Genomic DNA, 18,253 nt, shown 5'->3' on the forward strand with positions numbered 1-18,253 from the left:
AAAAGTCACATTTCTAGTGATTCTCAGAGGCTGCTGTGCATGATAAGCAGACAGCAGGAGGAGGAAGGACAATGTGCAGAAATTAAGGAATTACTAAATTATCGTCAGAGAAGTAAACAATAACCCGTGTTCCCAGAGATACATAGAATAGAAATCAAACTAATAGCTCATATAACATAAACAATAAGTAGAATATACAAAGTAATCAAACAGGAAAGAGAAGAATAAAATAAAGAAACGTAGCCCAGCTTTGAATAACTGTTTCCAGGTTATAATAGGTACCTGATATATGTTGATGAAGGAAACAATGAACAAATGATGGAAAACATAAGATCACAAACATTTAAGCAAAAATCACAAACATTTAAAAAGAAAACATGAGAGATGTACATGATGTTAGTACAATACAAATCAAAATTGAGATAAAGTTAACACCCATTCAGTGGAAATATACACTTTGGGTTCTTTCCATCTGATACAAAATCTCTGAACTGCCTTGCTATTCCCATACAAAATTCTGAACACAAATATTTACAGCTTTATTCATAATTGTCAAAGTTTTTTTTTTTTTTTTTTGGTTTTTCGAGACAGGGTTTCTCTGCGTAGCTTTGCGCCTTTCCTGGAGCTCACTTGGTAGCCCAGGCTAGCCTCGAACTCACAGAGATCCGCCTGGCTCTGCCTCCCGAGTGCTGGGATTAAAGGCGTGCGCCACCACCACCCGGCCCATAATTGTCAAAGTTTTAAGATAGGGTTGGGATATTGCTCTGAAGTTTGATGTCTGCCTAGCATGCAGGATGGATAAGGCCCTGGGTTCCAGCCCCAGAAAGGAATGGATAAAAACTTGAAGAAAATCAGATACCACTCAGTATATGAATGAATTAAAAAATGGGGTAAATTCATATAATGGAATATTACTGTGATGAATGGAAACCACCTACTGAGCCATGAATAGACAGAGGAAACTTAAATGTATATTGCTGAATAGATGAGGCCAAAAACTACATATGGAAAACTATACAGCATTCCAGGAAAACTATACAGATAGTGAAAGATTCATGGTAAAAAAGGAATTTGAGCGAGAAGATGAGTGAGCACAGAATTAATTTGAGAGCAGTTAAATAATTTTGTATGACATCAGCATCGTACATACATGCTATTATCTATTAGCCGAATCCATAAAAAATACAACACACAGAATGAAAGCTCACATAAACCATGGCTAGCAGTCAACAATAATACATCAACATTGGCTCATCAGTTGTGACAAAGTTACTTCATCAGTGCAAAGTGCTAGCACAAAGGGACTCTCTTGGAGGTGTGAGAACACATGTGATAACGGTACTTATTGCTCAACTCTGCTAAGAGCCTAGAGCTACTCTTAGAAAGTATATTAAGGAAAAAATAAAAATAAGAAAATTAGGAAAAGAAAATCAGGAAGCCTAAATGACCTTAATGATGTTTAAGTAGTTTATACATTTCATAACCAGACAAATAACATGTAGGCCAGATATCCATAACATGTTTGTATCCTTGACATCTTACTTAAACGTTATGTGCTCATGTTTCTGTTTTTTTTTTTTTTCCTTTAGTAAAATTAGCGGGATAGAGGGAAGTGCTTTGGAAATATTTGTGAGAATGGAAACAAACAGGAGGCTCAAAAGACACGTTAGCAGTTACAAACATTTCCTACTCTTGCGGAGGACCCAAATTTGGTTGCCAAAACCCACATTAGGTGGTTCACAACTTCTTAAAACTTGAGTTTCCAGGGATCCAGCACCCTCTTCTAGCCTGACTTTTTCTATATGTAGCTTTGGTGCCTGCCCTGGACCTCAAACTCATAGAGATCCACCTGGCTCTGCCTCTCGAGTGCTGGGATTAAAGGCCTGTGTCACCACCACCCGGCTCTTTATTGCTTTTCTAAAAAAAGATAAATTTTGTTGTTTCAATTTTGTGTTTGTGTGTGGGTAAGCGAATGTGAGTGAGTGCTCATGCCCACAGAAGTGAGAGGTCTTCCCGGAGCTGGAGTTCACAGGCAGTTATGAGCCACCCAACATGGATACCAGGAATTGGACTCAGGCCTAGGCCAATTCTTCAGCATATTTTGCTGTTGTTCTTGTTCATGAAGCAGTGCTAGTCTTGCGGCATCCCTATATTAATAATTGTGGGACAAGTATATATGTGTGTGCATACTCATGTATGTGTGCATCTATGTGTGTGTATGCCCCTGTGTGTGTGTGTGAGGGGGGTATGTGTATATGCCTCTGTATGTATGGTCCTGTGAGTGCTCCAGGTAGAGGTATTAAAACTGGTAAGAATTAAACTGTTTCTCTATAAGCTCAGGTGGAATAGCTCTTTTATGTGTTGACTAGTTCTTTTGACTAGTTGTCCCATAATTCTTGTTTCTGAGAATCTTTGGGGGCTCTGCTTATTGACTAATTTGACCAGGAAAAACACTGAACTCAATTTTACATTACTTCTTCATATTGGTCCCATTGGTCTAAGTCACAGTGTCCTTCTGTGGGTAAAAATGACATGAAATAGCCCAACTTCATTTTTATTCTGTTTATAAGCAGCTAAAATCATTCTTGTAAGATAGCTCATGCTGAAACCATATCCTGATTGGGATTCTAGACAGCTGGGCAACACATTTCTCCTACAAAGAAGAAATCTCAAAACAGAAGCCATGCTAGAAACAAACACTAGCTGCATTTCCTGCCTTTAAAAAAATTATGCTCAGCAGTTTGAAAAAGAAAGAAATCTGCAATGAAAATATGAAATCTATCCATCTCATCTTTTACAATCCAAACTTCAGCATCCTCAGAGACTTTGTAACTGCTCGTGTTTCCATGAATGTTGACAATGTAAAGCTGGACAGAGGCCTGAGTTGGTATCTGGTAGTATAAATTGTCAGCAAACAGTCTCCCTGTTTTAGAGCACTGTGAGGATTCAACACAGTCAACACAAATGATGCTACACTGAGACCTTTGATACTGCTGACTCTGTGTTCAAGAGTTTGTTTGTTTTTTTACTTACACGTAGCAGAGCCAGAGAGATGGTCACTAGTTAAGAGCACTTGTTTCTTTGGCAGAAGACCTAGGTTCAATTCCAAGCACCCATGTAGAGGCTCACAACTATTCGGGTGACTCAATATTGGTAGAATTATTAAGGCAACTCCACGTAGTTAAAAGGGAGGTTTATTTTGTGGGGTAAATTACAATAGAAGGGATAGGTTACAGGGTCTGGGAAAGGTGAAGCTCAGTCCAGGGGTGTTCACTGGAGAACTCTGCTCTGTTAGGTCTACCTCCAGCATCCAGGATCCAGGAACCAAGAGAGCCCCTCCAGATCTCAGGTCTTCAGGTTTCTTGGCCCCGCCTTGTAGGTGTGACAGTTACCAAAGCCTCAATGGGGGTAGTATTTCCAGGACAAAGCTGGAACAGCTACCCACTACAATCCAACACCCTCTTCTGGCATCAGAAGAAGGTTACACGCACTTAAATGCAGGTAAAATACTCATACATATAAAATAAAATTAAAAAACATTAAAATTTTTATATGTATACACACACACACACATATATATATATATATATATATATATATATATATATATATATATATCACCCTCTCAAAATTTCATAATGAGGAGTATTATTTGAATTAGTACTTGGAACAAGGGGGCTAACACATGCTTATGTGCATGTGACTGTGTGATGAAATAAAGTGTTGATGGCATGAATTTCCCATGAAAAGTGTACAGAGCTATGCAAACAGCATGCATTCATTTTATAATTTCATATGGGACATAAAAGAATTTGGTGTTCCCTCCTTCCATTAGCATCTTTTATTTCCTCTGTGTTCAACTTACATGATGCCTCTTTTTTAAAAGGTTCTAAATATACATTTTTTTAAAAAAATGAATAAGTCTATCCACTGTTAGACTACACAAATGAAAACTGATTTTGGAGATTTTCAAGAACAGTTGAATTGCAATTTCTGTGTTTCGCTGACTTTCTTGAATGCTATAATCATCAGTAATTCTAAATACACCAGTTGAATGATTCAATTTGTTTTGGTTTTCTGTTTGACTCACTAAACCAGAAAGAATTAGATACCCTTATTATACTTCCAGATCAGATGACACACAAGTTAAATTCAAAGTGATCACTTTCAAAAAAACATTTTATAATTAAAATTAGTAATGCTGATAATAATTTTATTGTATAGGTAGCTACCATTTTCACAACTTACCATATCAGGCTATCCACTGAACTCCCTACATATATATTTAATTTAAGCTTTTCTTCAACATCATAGTGAAGACAGGTACAATGATTAAGCTTGTTGTTTTCAGTGAGGAAACTGAGGCTCAGTTGTTAAATGATGTCCCTAGATAAGGGGCTAGGACTAGGTCCCAGATGTCTCTGACTCGAGTCTGCACTGCTAACCACTGCCAAGAAGCTACATTCCCCATGCACTGATTTTTATTACATCCTCCTTATAAAAACAGAGAAGTGTCTTTTCATGCTATGCATGCATTTACACTTCCCTGTTTCCACTCTCCTTCCCAGCATTGGTTATCGGTACTACTATTCAACTTGGCTAAAACTATTCAAGAATGGGGATGTTTGGGAAAACATCACAGGAATGAGGAATCCTGGCACCTAGAATCTCTGTAGGGTTTATGATTCTATGTTTGGATCAAGAAACACTTTGCAGCCTTACAGAAAGGCATTACAGATTCTGGACTTACTAGGCTATTGGTGCATTACTGAGCAGTGCTCTGCCTTGTTTGTTGAATTTGGTGACAGCTTTCAGTGACATTTTGCTGATGCAACTTTTCTAGTCTATATGGGCATCCCCAAAGAAAACTGGTGCATGACCTTAGATGTCAACCTGTCATCAGCCTGTGTCATTGTGTTGATTCTTCTGCATGACCTGTGACCTCCTGGTGGCTTTCCACCATGGGTGCATGTATGCAAAAGACAGGCTTCAACATAGAGGATGCTCTGTGGCTGTCTTAAGGACTTTTGACAGTGGGTCTTAATCCCACCAGACTTCCTCACATCAGCACTCAGTTTCAGCTGCCATCTACACATACTGCCCAAAATCCAATCTAGCTGTGACTTTCTTTGGTATTACTTTGATGTCTTCTGGGTTCACTCTGTATACAAGAGACAGGAGGGGTTGGCATCCTCTCTGGAAAATACCACATATGAAGCATCCCCAAACCCTGAGCCAGTGGGATAACTATAAAGCACTGTAGCGAGAGGAGACTTGGGATTTTCAGGACCAGCACTTCATGATACACAGTAACAGATTTTCCCTGCAAGTGTTTGCCTGGAATTGGAGGGAATAACTTCTAACCAGGATTTTAGAATTGATTTCCACAGATAGAAATGCAGATAAGAGATATCATGTTCACATTTTCACTATGGGTGATCAAAATATATGCATTACATAAATCTACATGGCCAAGAATCTTCTATATGCATGCACACACGTGTGTTTGTTGTTTTTAGTAGGAGAGGATTTTTAATTTGTAGTCTTGTACCTCCCCTATATTTATTCACAAAGATTTTATTGGCACAAGAAGACGTATTAGATGTTTGCTGAAAGGAATGGTTTTGCTTACTTTGAACTTGCTAATAATAGGTCAACCATACTGAAAATATATCAATAGAAAAATAATTTTGTGTTAGCAATTATCCCCAAGCTACTTTTCTACAGCCATGCACCTTAAAGCAATGCACAAGCTTTAGTAGCTGTCCCTCCACATTTGTCCCTACCATTTGCAGCATCAAAATCAAATAAAGGAAAGGAAAAGTGGGAAAGAATGTGGACAATTGGCGGTTTCTTCTGGAAATATGCAAGTGGATGAAAGAAAAAGGATTTTGAACAGGATTTTACAACTTCTAGTTGTGTTCTTATAAAACAGTCCTCCATTCATTTTTCTATTAAGTGAGTTTATGTTGCTCTCTTGATATTTTTAAAATGAGTATTTCCTTAAGCCTACTTCACTTTCTCAGCAACCACAGCATCAACAAAATAAACTGTGTTATTCACTTTATCCTGTTGTGTTGGGTGAGTTTCTCTGTTTGTTTTGGTGGTGGTGGTGGTGGTATTGTTGGTGGTGGTGGTGTGTGTGTGTTTCATTATTTTTTTAAGGTGTACCTTTTTGGCTTCCATGTGATGAGATTTTCTTTTAACAATGATTTATTTTTCCCTTAAAGCTAGAAAGTTCACTTGATTATAAAATGGGCGAACTCTAACATTGTTCAGGGCTTTAGAAACTTCCTCAGACCTCATTTCTCAGCTATACTGAGCCTGTGAGCCTGAATGCTATTGATGCTGGAACTCATATAGCTTGCTAGCTGCCTAAGGAAGCACATTGGCCACAGTAAGGATTCTTTAAAAAAGAGGTCAAGACAACAAACTCTTCATATTTCTGAGCACAGAGGCCAAAACAATAAACTATAATTTCTAGTTATTGCAAGCTTAGGTGTCCTTTCCATTTTTAATGTACAAAAATTCTGGCCACTAAAGTTAAAGAAAAATTATACACTTATTGTGGGTTATATTATATAATTTAATACAAAACAGGCAATAAAAGCTGACCTAAAGCTGTAATTGAAGCAATTAAAGTCAGAGGCAGTCAATTGGGAAAGGCAAACCCGATAAGAATCCTTCCCTCTTGTCATAATTCTGAGCTATTCTGCAAGTCTGAAAAGATTTGTTCTGATCTCTTTGAATCGCAGACTCTTCATTTCCAAAATGAGAATTAATATTTTAAAAAGTGAGCAACTTAAAAACTCAATCAGTCAATTGATAATTACTATTTACTTTAATTATGATGACAAGAAGTTAGATAAAAGTGAGTATTAGTTTTATTAGTAATACTATATTGCTAAATATTAATAATCAAATATGGTTCTGTCATCTACATGATGGAATTTTCTTTGATGATAATTAGATTTGTTTTCTAGAAAGAGAAATCCAATACAGGAAATGTTTTGAGAGGCTTGGTATCCAGAGTTTTATCATATTACTAGCCAAATGGATGGACTTTGGAATTCCTGGATATAAAAGAAAAACTTAATTTCCTTTTACCAATGAATTTGTGATACAGGGAGTGGGTGGAGTCTATGGAAATTTTACAACGAAATTCAGTTCAGATTTTCCATGGACATTTGGCTACTGAATCCGGAAATTAAATCAGAGTTATTTAGCTGCCAACCCTCAAGAACCCCCTAGGAGATCTATAAACTGTATCGTCATCATCAGAAACCATCACCACCGTAATAGTTAATAAGCTGCTCTTGAAAGCCTGCTAGAATAACAGGGCAAGCTTCCTCCTGCCCTGGTTACACTGCACACACGGCACCCTTTCTCTGCATTCCGACTCCGCTGCAGACATGCAATGCTGTCTGACAAGGTCACTGCCAGATGAGCTGCTTAGACCAATGCAGACTGATTATCTCCCAGTTGCTGCGAGTTAGAAGTCTGGGCACAGTTTCACTGAAGGCTCTGCAGTCAAGTTGTTAGCCAGGAGTGGATTCTCATCTGGTGGCTTGCCTCAGGGTGGGTTCACGTGGTGCTTGGCTGGACTGTTTCTGGTAGCTTGTTGGACTGAAGGTCTCAGTTTATCAGTGGCTACAGGCCTGAGGCTGCATGGACCTTTCTGTAGGCCAATCAAAATGGTAGCTTGTGCCATCAGAGAAGTATGAAAGAGAAAGATTAATAACGAGACAGAAACTAGAAGCCTGAGTAATGGCAATCATAAAGTGCACATCCTATTTCTTTTGCCACATTCTGTTGGCTAGAAGAAAGTGGCTGTTCCCACCCATACCCTGGGGGAAGGAGACACACAAGGCATGATCCTCAGGAAGAGAAAATGGCTGTGTGGGACATCTTAGAGTTTCTGCTACAAGAATCAAGTAATGGAACTTTCCAAAAGTATAGATTTGGGAGTCATGCATTCATAGAAGCTCTAGTTTCAACTCAGGTTGGTACTATAAACACATATTTGAAAAGAGGAGAGTTTGTAGCCATGTCTGGGAACCTCCACCATAGTATCTGGCTGACTCTGTTTTTGTTTCCCAGGGAAATACAATTTATTTGTCCATAAGTTATACAATATTTGAGATTTAAGAAATAAATCATTATCCACTTTTTTGTTAACCAGTTTTCTAATTCATGTAAACTTTCTCTTCAGTTGTTGACTAAGTGGTATTCACTACCACATATAAACTGAATCTTTGTATAATTTTAAAATGCTACAAATGTAGTATACATATGATTAAAATTACTGACAGGTTTCATTACTACAATCATTTTCCAATACTCCACACTCAGAAATAAATAAAAAGGAAAGATATCTAGGCTAATGGTTCTCTAACAAAACTGAAGAGTGAATAATATTGAAAAGCATAACAGAATTAGTCCAGTGCCAATGATAGCCAGACCTTAATTGAGAATCTACTAGATGGCATTATCTCAAAGGCAGATATATGTAACTCTAGCCCTCATTGTTCACATGAGAAAACTGTACCTCAGAAGTTTAAAGAACCTTCCTAAGGCTACAAAGTCTATATACAACAAGGACCCAAAATGATCCATTTAAAACTTACTGCAAAGCATACATTATCAGATTGTTGAATTCAATTTATCATCATAGACTCAAAACTGTTTTCTTCCTTTGAACATCAAAGATTCAAAACCTTCTTCTCATTATAACATATCTTCCTGTATCCAGTGAATAAGATCTTTTTTACAAGGAAAAGCCCATTTGAAATGTCTCTCCAGTAAACAGTCTCTGTCTGCCCGTGAGTTCATCAGGGGTAAAATCTCGATTCATCTGTGTGCCTTCAGCACATAAAGACACCTGTTATTTTGTATTCATTAAACAAAATTTTGTTCCTACAAAAGAAACTAAGCAAGCTATAATTTGTTAATACAAACCGACTTTATATTACATAAGTATCAAGTGATCTCATTGGTTCCATTTCTTGTATTTCTCAACAATAAAAACAAGTCCTACAGTATCATCTGTTTTCTCCCAGAGGCCTTTAAAGTTGCATTTAGTTTTTCATGAAGAAAATAAACAAGGGACAGAAATGAACATTGAATAACCCCATATCTCTATCTAACTTCACTAACACTAACTTAAGGAAAAATAACTGATTGTCTATCAACACAGCATGCCATTAACAGTTGAACTTACTGGATATGGTATCAGACATAGAGCTTGGCTTGCTATATTGGCCTCCCAAATGCTAGGAATGATGAGTTAGCTGGATCCATAGCAATTGATTTGCATTGCTCCTGTTGGTTGATGCTGGCGTCCTGATTTTGAATATCTTGTTTTTGTGTTCATACCAGAAATCCCTGTTGTTAGTAATGATAGCTTTAATGTCACTCATGTATTCATACATCATCTCTCATTAAGGTGCCCCATGAACTTTAATAACATTTCCTGACAAATGTGTCCTGTAGAAAGAAGCACTCTCCTCTTCAAAGCTGTTTCAGAAACAGAAACTAAGAGTGGCAGGGTCAGTGGAGAGATGTTTTCATTCACAATCTCAAGATTTGCCCAAAGTTTGCAAGATGCAGGGCTCAAAACAAGATAACTAAGGAACTAAGGTCTGAGGGACAGAGTTACACTTTCAGCATAAGAGTCCATTCTCTTTCATGCTTTCATATCAGCGAGCACTCTGGAGGAGGGGTGACAGGTAAGTCACTGTTTTCCTCTGCATTAGGAGTCCAAGAACAAATCCATTTATGTGAAACCAAGAAGTGAGGTCTCTGAAACTGGGTGTTTGTATCATCTCCTTGATATGCACTTAAGGAGTTCCTACTCAGCCCAGACATCATGTGAGATGCTGGAAATGTGAGATGCTGGAAATACATCAACACATGGAACAAATAACATTCCCTAGGTCATTGAACCCCCATGTCCATGGACATTCCAATCTGCTGGCCAAGAAGATAGGTATAAAATAGAAAATGCCAGGCTCTGGAGAACTGCCAAATTCAGGCCCTTTCTTCTCCTTAAATAGCACCAGGGATTGGTGACATCTATCTTTTCTACTGGGTTATCATCTTTTGTTTTACTCTAGTCCAGACTGCTTCTCTTTGTATATTTTCATCCTCTTATGCCGCATTCTTCATAAGCACCCCACGTCCCTTCTTATTATCCCTACCTATTCTTTGTTTTTAATATTTCTATTTAATTTGATTAATAAAGTCAACCTAGAATATCTTCTTTTTTTTTTTTTTAGATTTACAGTCAAACTTTTCTTTTATTTTACAATACTATTCAGTTCTACAAAATAGCCACAGATTCCCTTGTTCTCTCCCTTCCTACCCCCCTCCCTTTCCCCCCAGCCCACCCCCCATTCCCACCTCCTCCAGATCAAGGTCTCCCCTGAGGACTGGAATCGACCTGATAGACTCAGTCCAGGCAGGTCCAGTCCCCTCCTCCCAGATTGAGCCAAGTGTCCCTGCATAAGTCCCAGGTTTCAAACAGCTAACTCATGCAACAAGCCCAGGACCTGGTACCACTGCCTAGATGCCTCCCGAACAGATCAAGCCAATCGACTTTGTCACCTATTCAGAGGGCCTGATCCAGTTGGGGGCCCCTCAGCCTTTGGTTCATAGTTCACGTGTTTCCATTCATTTGATTATTTGTCCCTGTGCTTTATCCAACCTTGGTTTCAATAATTCTCGCTCATATAGACCCTCCTCTTTCTCACTAATTAGACTCCCAGCGCTCCACCAGGGGCCTAGCCGTGGATGTCTGCATCCAGATTCCTCAGTCCTTGGATGGGGTTTCTGGCACAACTATTAGGGTGTTTGGCCATCCCATCACCAGAGTAGGTCAGTCCCAGCGTCTCTCGACCATTGCCAGCAGTCTTTTGTGGTATCCCCACCTATTCTTATCATAGTCAGGCAACTATGAGATCACTCATGGTTCTGTGCTTAGCTTGTTAGAATCATATGTTCCTTCAGCCTTTGGGGCTGGCAAGTGTGCATGTTATTATATTGCAACAGCAGATCTGTCCTTCTGAGCAAGAGGCACACCATCATAGGTTTTGCCTATAGACAAACTCATGTTATGATCTTTGGAATACATCTCAACAACAAGTCACTGCTTCTATTGCTATATTCTCATAGTGCTTTGCAACTGTGGATCTGTTCTATAGCCCTCTGTCTCTCTCACAATTGTCTGGGTGATCCCCATTATGCCAGTCACGTTCTATGCTCATTGTAAGTTCTCAATAACATTATGCTGCCTGGTCCTCTGCTTGCCAAAGTGCTTGCCATTCTATTTCCACCAGAGATCTACCTGGATTAACATCACCTCCCAAATCATGGAAGTATCCAGTGTGGCTTCTGAGATTCATGTTACTATGTCCTAAGCCCCTGACAAAGCCAAGGCTGTATATCTTAGTGAGCTCACTTTTCTATCCTCATACCACATGTATCCAGTTTTATATTTCTTTTCCTTCTCTCTTTTGCCTTACCCTCTGCTCATCATTAGCATAAAGATTCTCATCCTACAATTCTGTGGGAAGAGGATCTCAGTTGAGGAATTACATACATCAAATTAGTTTGAGAGCAAGACCAAGGGTAGTTGTCTTGTTCTTGATGTAGGAGGGCCCGGGGGGGACTGTGAGAAGTGCCTTTCCCTAGATAGATGGTACTACACTGTATAAGAAATCTCCCTAAGCATAAGACTACCTCTAGTCAGTAAGCCATCCCTTTCCCCACTTCTTTGGCTGGGAAGCCAGTTCCTTCATATGAGGTAATGCTGTATTGAAGAGTAAGTAGGGTGGCCTTCAAGTTCCTGCCTTGCTTTCCCTCAGTGATGAGCTGTGACCTGATATTATGACCTAAATAAATCCTTTTGACTCCAAAGCTGTTTTCTATTTTTGAGGGGGCAGGTATTTGCAAAAGGACTGAAACTAGAACAGTGATAATCTTCCAGACTGAATAAAATAAATCATGTCCTCTCCTATTTCCAGGAAACCTGTAGTCAGGGATCTCATGTAATCAGGTTAATTGTGAGGATTTTGGGTTGTCATGAAAGCTGTTTTTGACAGGTAATATTAGCTCATGTCAAATTACAGCATTTCCGTGACCATCTTTCCTGAAATCTTGTTTCTGGCCCTCAAACTATTCTGTCTCTCTTGTGTCTACTGATTCTCACTGCTAGATGAATACAGCTCATTTGGATTCTACATCAACGTGTAATTTCTGCTAGCATTATCCTTACTGCTAATCTAGTAACCTTAAAAAAAAAATCCCTCCATCTTGAAAAGTTAACACGCAACAAACTATAACCAAAAAGCCAAAGACCAAATAGAACCTCTACAGCACTTTAAGTGCAGCAGGACTTTAAGACGTTCACACTTGCAAATGATGTAGATGGAAATTTTTTTTAATTGCCTTTTAATCTGTTTCTCCACTTGAATCTCCCTGTGTCTGTGGAAGAAATGATGGTCAAGTGTTTGTCATTTGAATAGGATGACAAAGGGAACTGCAATGCAGCTTCTTGGCACAAAAGTCTGCCACTGCTACTGATGAAATTTTCAAACATTAATTTTCATGCTTACTCCAAAAGAAAGACACTGTAAAGTAAAACTTCTCCTTTCTTACCTGCTAAAAGCAATGTGTTCCCATTCTTTACAGGATGGTTGAAGTAGGTTTTTAAATGGTTTAAAGTTTCAAGGACTTTTTCCCCTTTGTTTATTCTTTCTTCTAGAGAAAAGGAATTTATAAAGTCACATCTTTTAATGGCCCCTGTGCTAGAGAATGGAAGTACCCCAAACATGTTCCACTGTAGGAAAATCAAAAATAACGTGGAAACTCCAAATATGTTAGCCTATTGAGAATATTTATTAACTAAATAATTTAATAATGAAGAAAATGCCTACTTGATTAATTGTTACAGAGTAAAAATTACAATAAAACTGTCTTGATCAGTGCTTTGCAGAAGCGCCATTACTGTCTGTGCGGTTGTTTAACAAGGATTTAATTGGAAAGATAAGTGAATGCACATTTAAAAGTATTGTTAATTTGCTTTATAATCACCCCATCCTTCACAGTATTGACAGCACAAGGCACAAACCCCTTTCTGTTTAACAAGTATTATTTTCCATATGTGCACAATAAATTTTGAAACAGTAATTGGAAATTTTATGGGTTCCTACATACCTAGTGCAGCGGGTTTTGAGGTACACTTTCATTATAAAAGGTAACCCAGTTTTTATTCTTGGAAACAAGTGATGAATCTTTATCACTTGCACCCCATTCAGAATAGATCAGAATCCATTTTGTTCATTTCTTCTAAAAGAAAAAAGTTCAATCTAGTATATTTTTTATCTAATAAAATTAAGATTGAGATGAGGTAGAAAGGAGATTATTTTTAGTCAGTGATTATATTTCTTTCTTCAAAATGCTTAGAAGCATGGAAGAATGTAACCATGGTGCTTTATAGAGTGTGGCTGCAGCAGAAACACCTGGATCTGGAAGTAGTTGCATTTAAACCCATTGAAGGGAACAAGACAGCAGTCATGATCATCTTTGATTGGCGCCCATCCCTTCAGCCACACAGACAAAGAGGGGCTTGGCCTCCTAAGAATTTAATCAACATGGTTTATAAATTATTCCTGGGCTTTCTAAGGTATAAGGAATTCAAAGTGCCTGACTCCAACTATACCTTGGGAGCTGGTCATTTACCTCATCCAGTGAAGAAAAAAAATATAGAAATGCCTAACATATTAGCTGATTGTGAATGCACCTCAATCCCTAAGTATTATTTCAGAAGAGAAAGAGAAGGCAAGTTTGAGCCTTGGCTTAAAAACGGTGAACTATAATGGAAGGCTTGGTCCCATAGTCACCTCTCCAGCTTTCCAATTATGACAAGTGGGAGTGGCCTTTTTTTCCATGTCAAGAACCTAAAACTATGCAAAGATGCTTAATGTCCCCCTTAACTATGGCTGCCTCTTGTTAGAACTGGTAGAAATTCTTAGTCTTCTTTAAATGGTTTTTGTGGTGGTGGTTGTTGTTTGGTTTTATTTCTGTAGATAGGAATCATTTCAACTGTCAAAGCTTAGAAATTCTGAATATGTTTCCTTAGAATACTTTTCTATATAAATGCCTTTCTATCTGATAAAACAAGTGTATTTTTAATTTGGCTATGCCTCTAAGATATGACAATAAATGAGGATATCCAACCATTAATAACAATCCATGTGTCACAGGGTCCTTTCTTCATTTCTACATGTGACTTGTGTATTTTGACTTCTTTAGTCAAAATCCTCACATGCTGGTTTTTCATTCCCTGAGTGTATATATACTTTTGTATGGTAAAAACCATACTATACACACATACAAATATCCTTTTAGTATTACTTTTCTTTCTTCTTGGAATTTCTCCACTGAGCTGTGAATTTTACAACCATTTATCTTGGGTGAAAATGTGGTTGGACCCAAGTGCTTCCCATGTCCATTTCAACTAGACAGAGCTAAGACAGGTCAATAATGAAGTGTCCAGCAGTCCTTTAATTAGCTGAAATGAAGAAAATGTAATGTTTGCTAAGAGAACCAGAATGCTGAGAAGGGGGAGGCTATATGTTTCTGTGCCTTCCTGCATATGAAGGAGCCACGGGGTGCAGGAAAGAGATGAGGCTTTTTATGCTCCGGTAGGGGGAGCTTTCTTTTCCCTACTGTACGAACAGCATGGTGCATGTGTTTAAATATGCCATCCTGAAATGCAGACTTTTCATTTTCATTTTGCAAGTGGGAAATTTCACTATGTGATGGGCACATTACTCTTCTTAGCGACACATTTTGTGCAAACTCATTTGGGAAAGAATAGGAAATTTAGAATACTGCCTTCATATTTCTTCTGGAAATGTTAGCCTGAATCCATTATTTCCAAACCTGATGAGGATTACAGTTCATTTGTATTTCACAGCAACCCATATTGTATTCTGTTTTGTGAAGTAAATAAGAGATGATGCTGTTCTAATGGTGCTTGGGATTTGCTTTCCATATGAATAGTTTTATTTGGGGGGCAAGAGGAAAGGGAAAGGAAGCAGAGACTGAAATAGATGATTTAGCCTTCACTAGATGGAGTGTGTTATTCTGACAGAGAAATGCCCTGAATTATTTTTATAGATAATTTAAACTGGAGGAGGTGGGATTAAAAACTTACTTAGGTCACTGAGCATATACATATTCAAGTGACATTATAAAAAGCACTGCTGGTAACACCCAAATCTATCTCTATTTAACTTCATTTAAAATACTTGTGGACTAACCTAATCTGATGGTCGAGTAGGTGGGTGCTCTGTGTCGCCCAAAGGAGTTTTCTTTGACACGATTCCGCACCAGTGTTTCACTGTCCCTGACACAATTAGAAACCAGTTCATTCTGCCTAAGCTAGAAGGGCAAACTATTTGGCCTTTTATATCAAAGATGTGTTTATTGCAACCGATTAGGAAGTTGTGTTAAGAAGGATACTGCAGCATAGTCATTAATAAGTGAGAAAGAGTTCTATGATTTATTCAGAGTAGATGGCATGGGCATTATTTTTTTAAACAGAAACAAGTTTTAGAGAGTCACATAGTATATGGTACATAGTTTCTATTCCTGCATTACTGTGTGACATTAATAAAAACTGACTCTTGTATGGCGGCTACTATGCACAGCTTACTCCTTGTGAAACATGAACACACCTCTTCTTATCAACCAGGACAGCACATGGATCAGTGAGGAAACCTTCAGGGGAGGATGGCAAACAACAGAGTCAGAAGAGGTGAAGGTCTTATGACAAAGAGTGAAGAACTCCGAAGTACTGAGAACTTTAAAGGAAAAATAAAGAGCCTTGATTTTAGCAAGTAGTTGGAAGAGGAAGTCATATCTTACTTAACCATTGTACCAGAGCCAAGTCTGTTTTACCCACTAACAGAATTCTTCTTTGGCATTAGGTATAACTAGACTATTTTGGTCGAGTCCCATCCGTTATGCAAATCACCTGCTTAGTTCATTTTAATTGGCATAAAAATTTTCAAAATAATTTTCCATAGGAAAAAAAATCCCCTGCCCCTCAATGATTTGGACTGATAATCACCAACATTATGTTTCTGTCCATAAAGTTCTCCTCAAACTAGCATTAGAACTAAACTTTCTGAGATAATCTTTAAAAAATCATCTGTGATAGGAAAAGAATTCCGAAACCACAGTCTTAGAGGAGGGTTGTTTTTTTTTTTTTTTTTTTTTTCACACATTATCTTCACTTCCTTTGGACATAAGCTGATGGACTTTGTAAGACAACTGGTTACTTTCTACACTCTCTCAGCTTAAAAATAACAAATGTCAATGGAGAATAAAAAGAAATGTTGATTTTTCTTAATGTATGTATTGGGTCTTCCAATTACGAAAGTTCTAAAGCTAAAAAATCAGCACTATTAGAGAGGCAAAGTAGTAAATAAGAAATATGTGTGATTATTTAGGAATATTTCATGAGACACAAAATTAATCAGCTTAACCCAAAACAAAACTGAATATGCTTTTGTGTATGTGCCTGGAAAATTCAGGAAATTGTCAACTTTAAGCAAAAATAACCTCTAGTTTGAACAGCATCGTTAGAATGTGAAGTCTGTCTCTCACCTCTTCTTATCTCTATATTGGGTCTGTTCTCAATTTCACAGGGTAGACAAAGGAACAACGACAGCTCTGAGTCATACTCCCTAATTCTAGTACACTCATAATCTTTTCCCAAAATATATATTGCTTATATTCCCCAAATGGGGTCATTCGTCAATCCTGGAATCAACCATTCTGACTAAGCTGATTGCCTTTACCAAGGTACCAAGGTCCACACCTAGAGACTGAGGTCCAAATCCACCCAAGCACATATGTGGGATGGAAGATGCGGTGTTTATCCAGAAGAATACCATATCCCAGCAGCAAGACATTTCCTACAACTGATTTTTCACAGTTTGTTGATGAGTACCACACTGTAGGGACTGAGAAATAAAAGAGAGATGAGGGGTCACCAAAGAAATTCTTTTACCTGCAAACAGCTTTTTAAATGCTTAAAACTCACTAAGCAAATACATTTTGCAGGGTTTGGAAGATTTTTAAACATGCCAGTAAAATTGCTTGAGAATTTAATATACTCATACCTTGCTGTAATTGATTTGTTCAGGAAAGGGATAATTATTTCTAAGTTACATTGGGTAACTTGGTCAGACACACAAGTATGGACCCTCCCATGCCCTGAATCATCTATTATTATGTAGTATTTGAATTGTTTTGAGAAACAAGCCCGCTTTCAGTCTTCTAGGCAATCACCACTTAACCAAGCACATGATGGTATGTGAACATCTATATACCAACATACAGAGAATTGAAGCTGAGAACACGAAATAGGAGAGACTTAGCCTTGTACAGAAATGACAAATGTTGAGGAATCAGAATAATGTGGCTGAAAATGTGGTGAACAGAGACAGTCAGCAATTCAACAGAAGTGCTGAGATCATGGATAAGTGCTGGCTCCTCCAAGATATTTTGAACATAAAGAAGCATCAGTTTTTGGTCAATTGTTTGATTGATTTGTCCTGAGATTTGTTTAGGGAAAAAAATGAGCCTTCATATAAGAAGAAAAAACTGTTTGCTCTTTTTGTTATATCAGAGACACATGACAAAGCATTCAAATATAGTGCAAATAATTGCAAACTGATGTATCCAGCTGTTTAAAAATTGAATAAATAATTTAGCTTTTACACATGGGCAACCCTTGCTTAAAAACTACAAATCAGAGCTCTCCTGTTTGAATTTATTTTATTTTGTTAATAGATGAACTAATATGATAAGCATTTAATTGTATAATATATTATTAGCCACTTTCTTTGGCATACCATTAACTTTAAGTAGTATTAATATTTAACATTTTATAATATACACTACAAAGTTCTTATTTTTCCAGCTGAACAGAAAATGTACATTGATAGTAAATCTCTTTAAAGTGGGTTTTAAGAGACTCAGTATGCGAAACTTGTTCCATTTATACTGTTTGATCAGAAATACTCAAAATGTCACAGCATAATAAGGCAAATGGTGTAAGATGACAAGGATGCCAAGGTTGTATTATGATTTTGTATTCAAATACAATTTATTGCATAATTAGGCATAATTTATATTCGAATATTTAAGAGAGCATTTAAAATGTGAAAGTAGGTAT

At 37.7% G+C, this 18,253-nt stretch overlaps 1 protein-coding gene across 3 annotated transcripts in view; it reads left to right on the top strand.

Annotated features, from left to right (window-relative positions):
• Positions 1 to 18,253, top strand: part of Arhgap15 (Rho GTPase activating protein 15) — a 602,692-nt gene that overhangs the window by 402,652 nt on the left and 181,787 nt on the right. The window lies entirely within an intron of this gene.

This window comes from Peromyscus leucopus, chromosome 4 (assembly GCF_004664715.2).
Source record: "Peromyscus leucopus breed LL Stock chromosome 4, UCI_PerLeu_2.1, whole genome shotgun sequence".
Taxonomy (NCBI): domain Eukaryota; kingdom Metazoa; phylum Chordata; class Mammalia; order Rodentia; family Cricetidae; genus Peromyscus; species Peromyscus leucopus.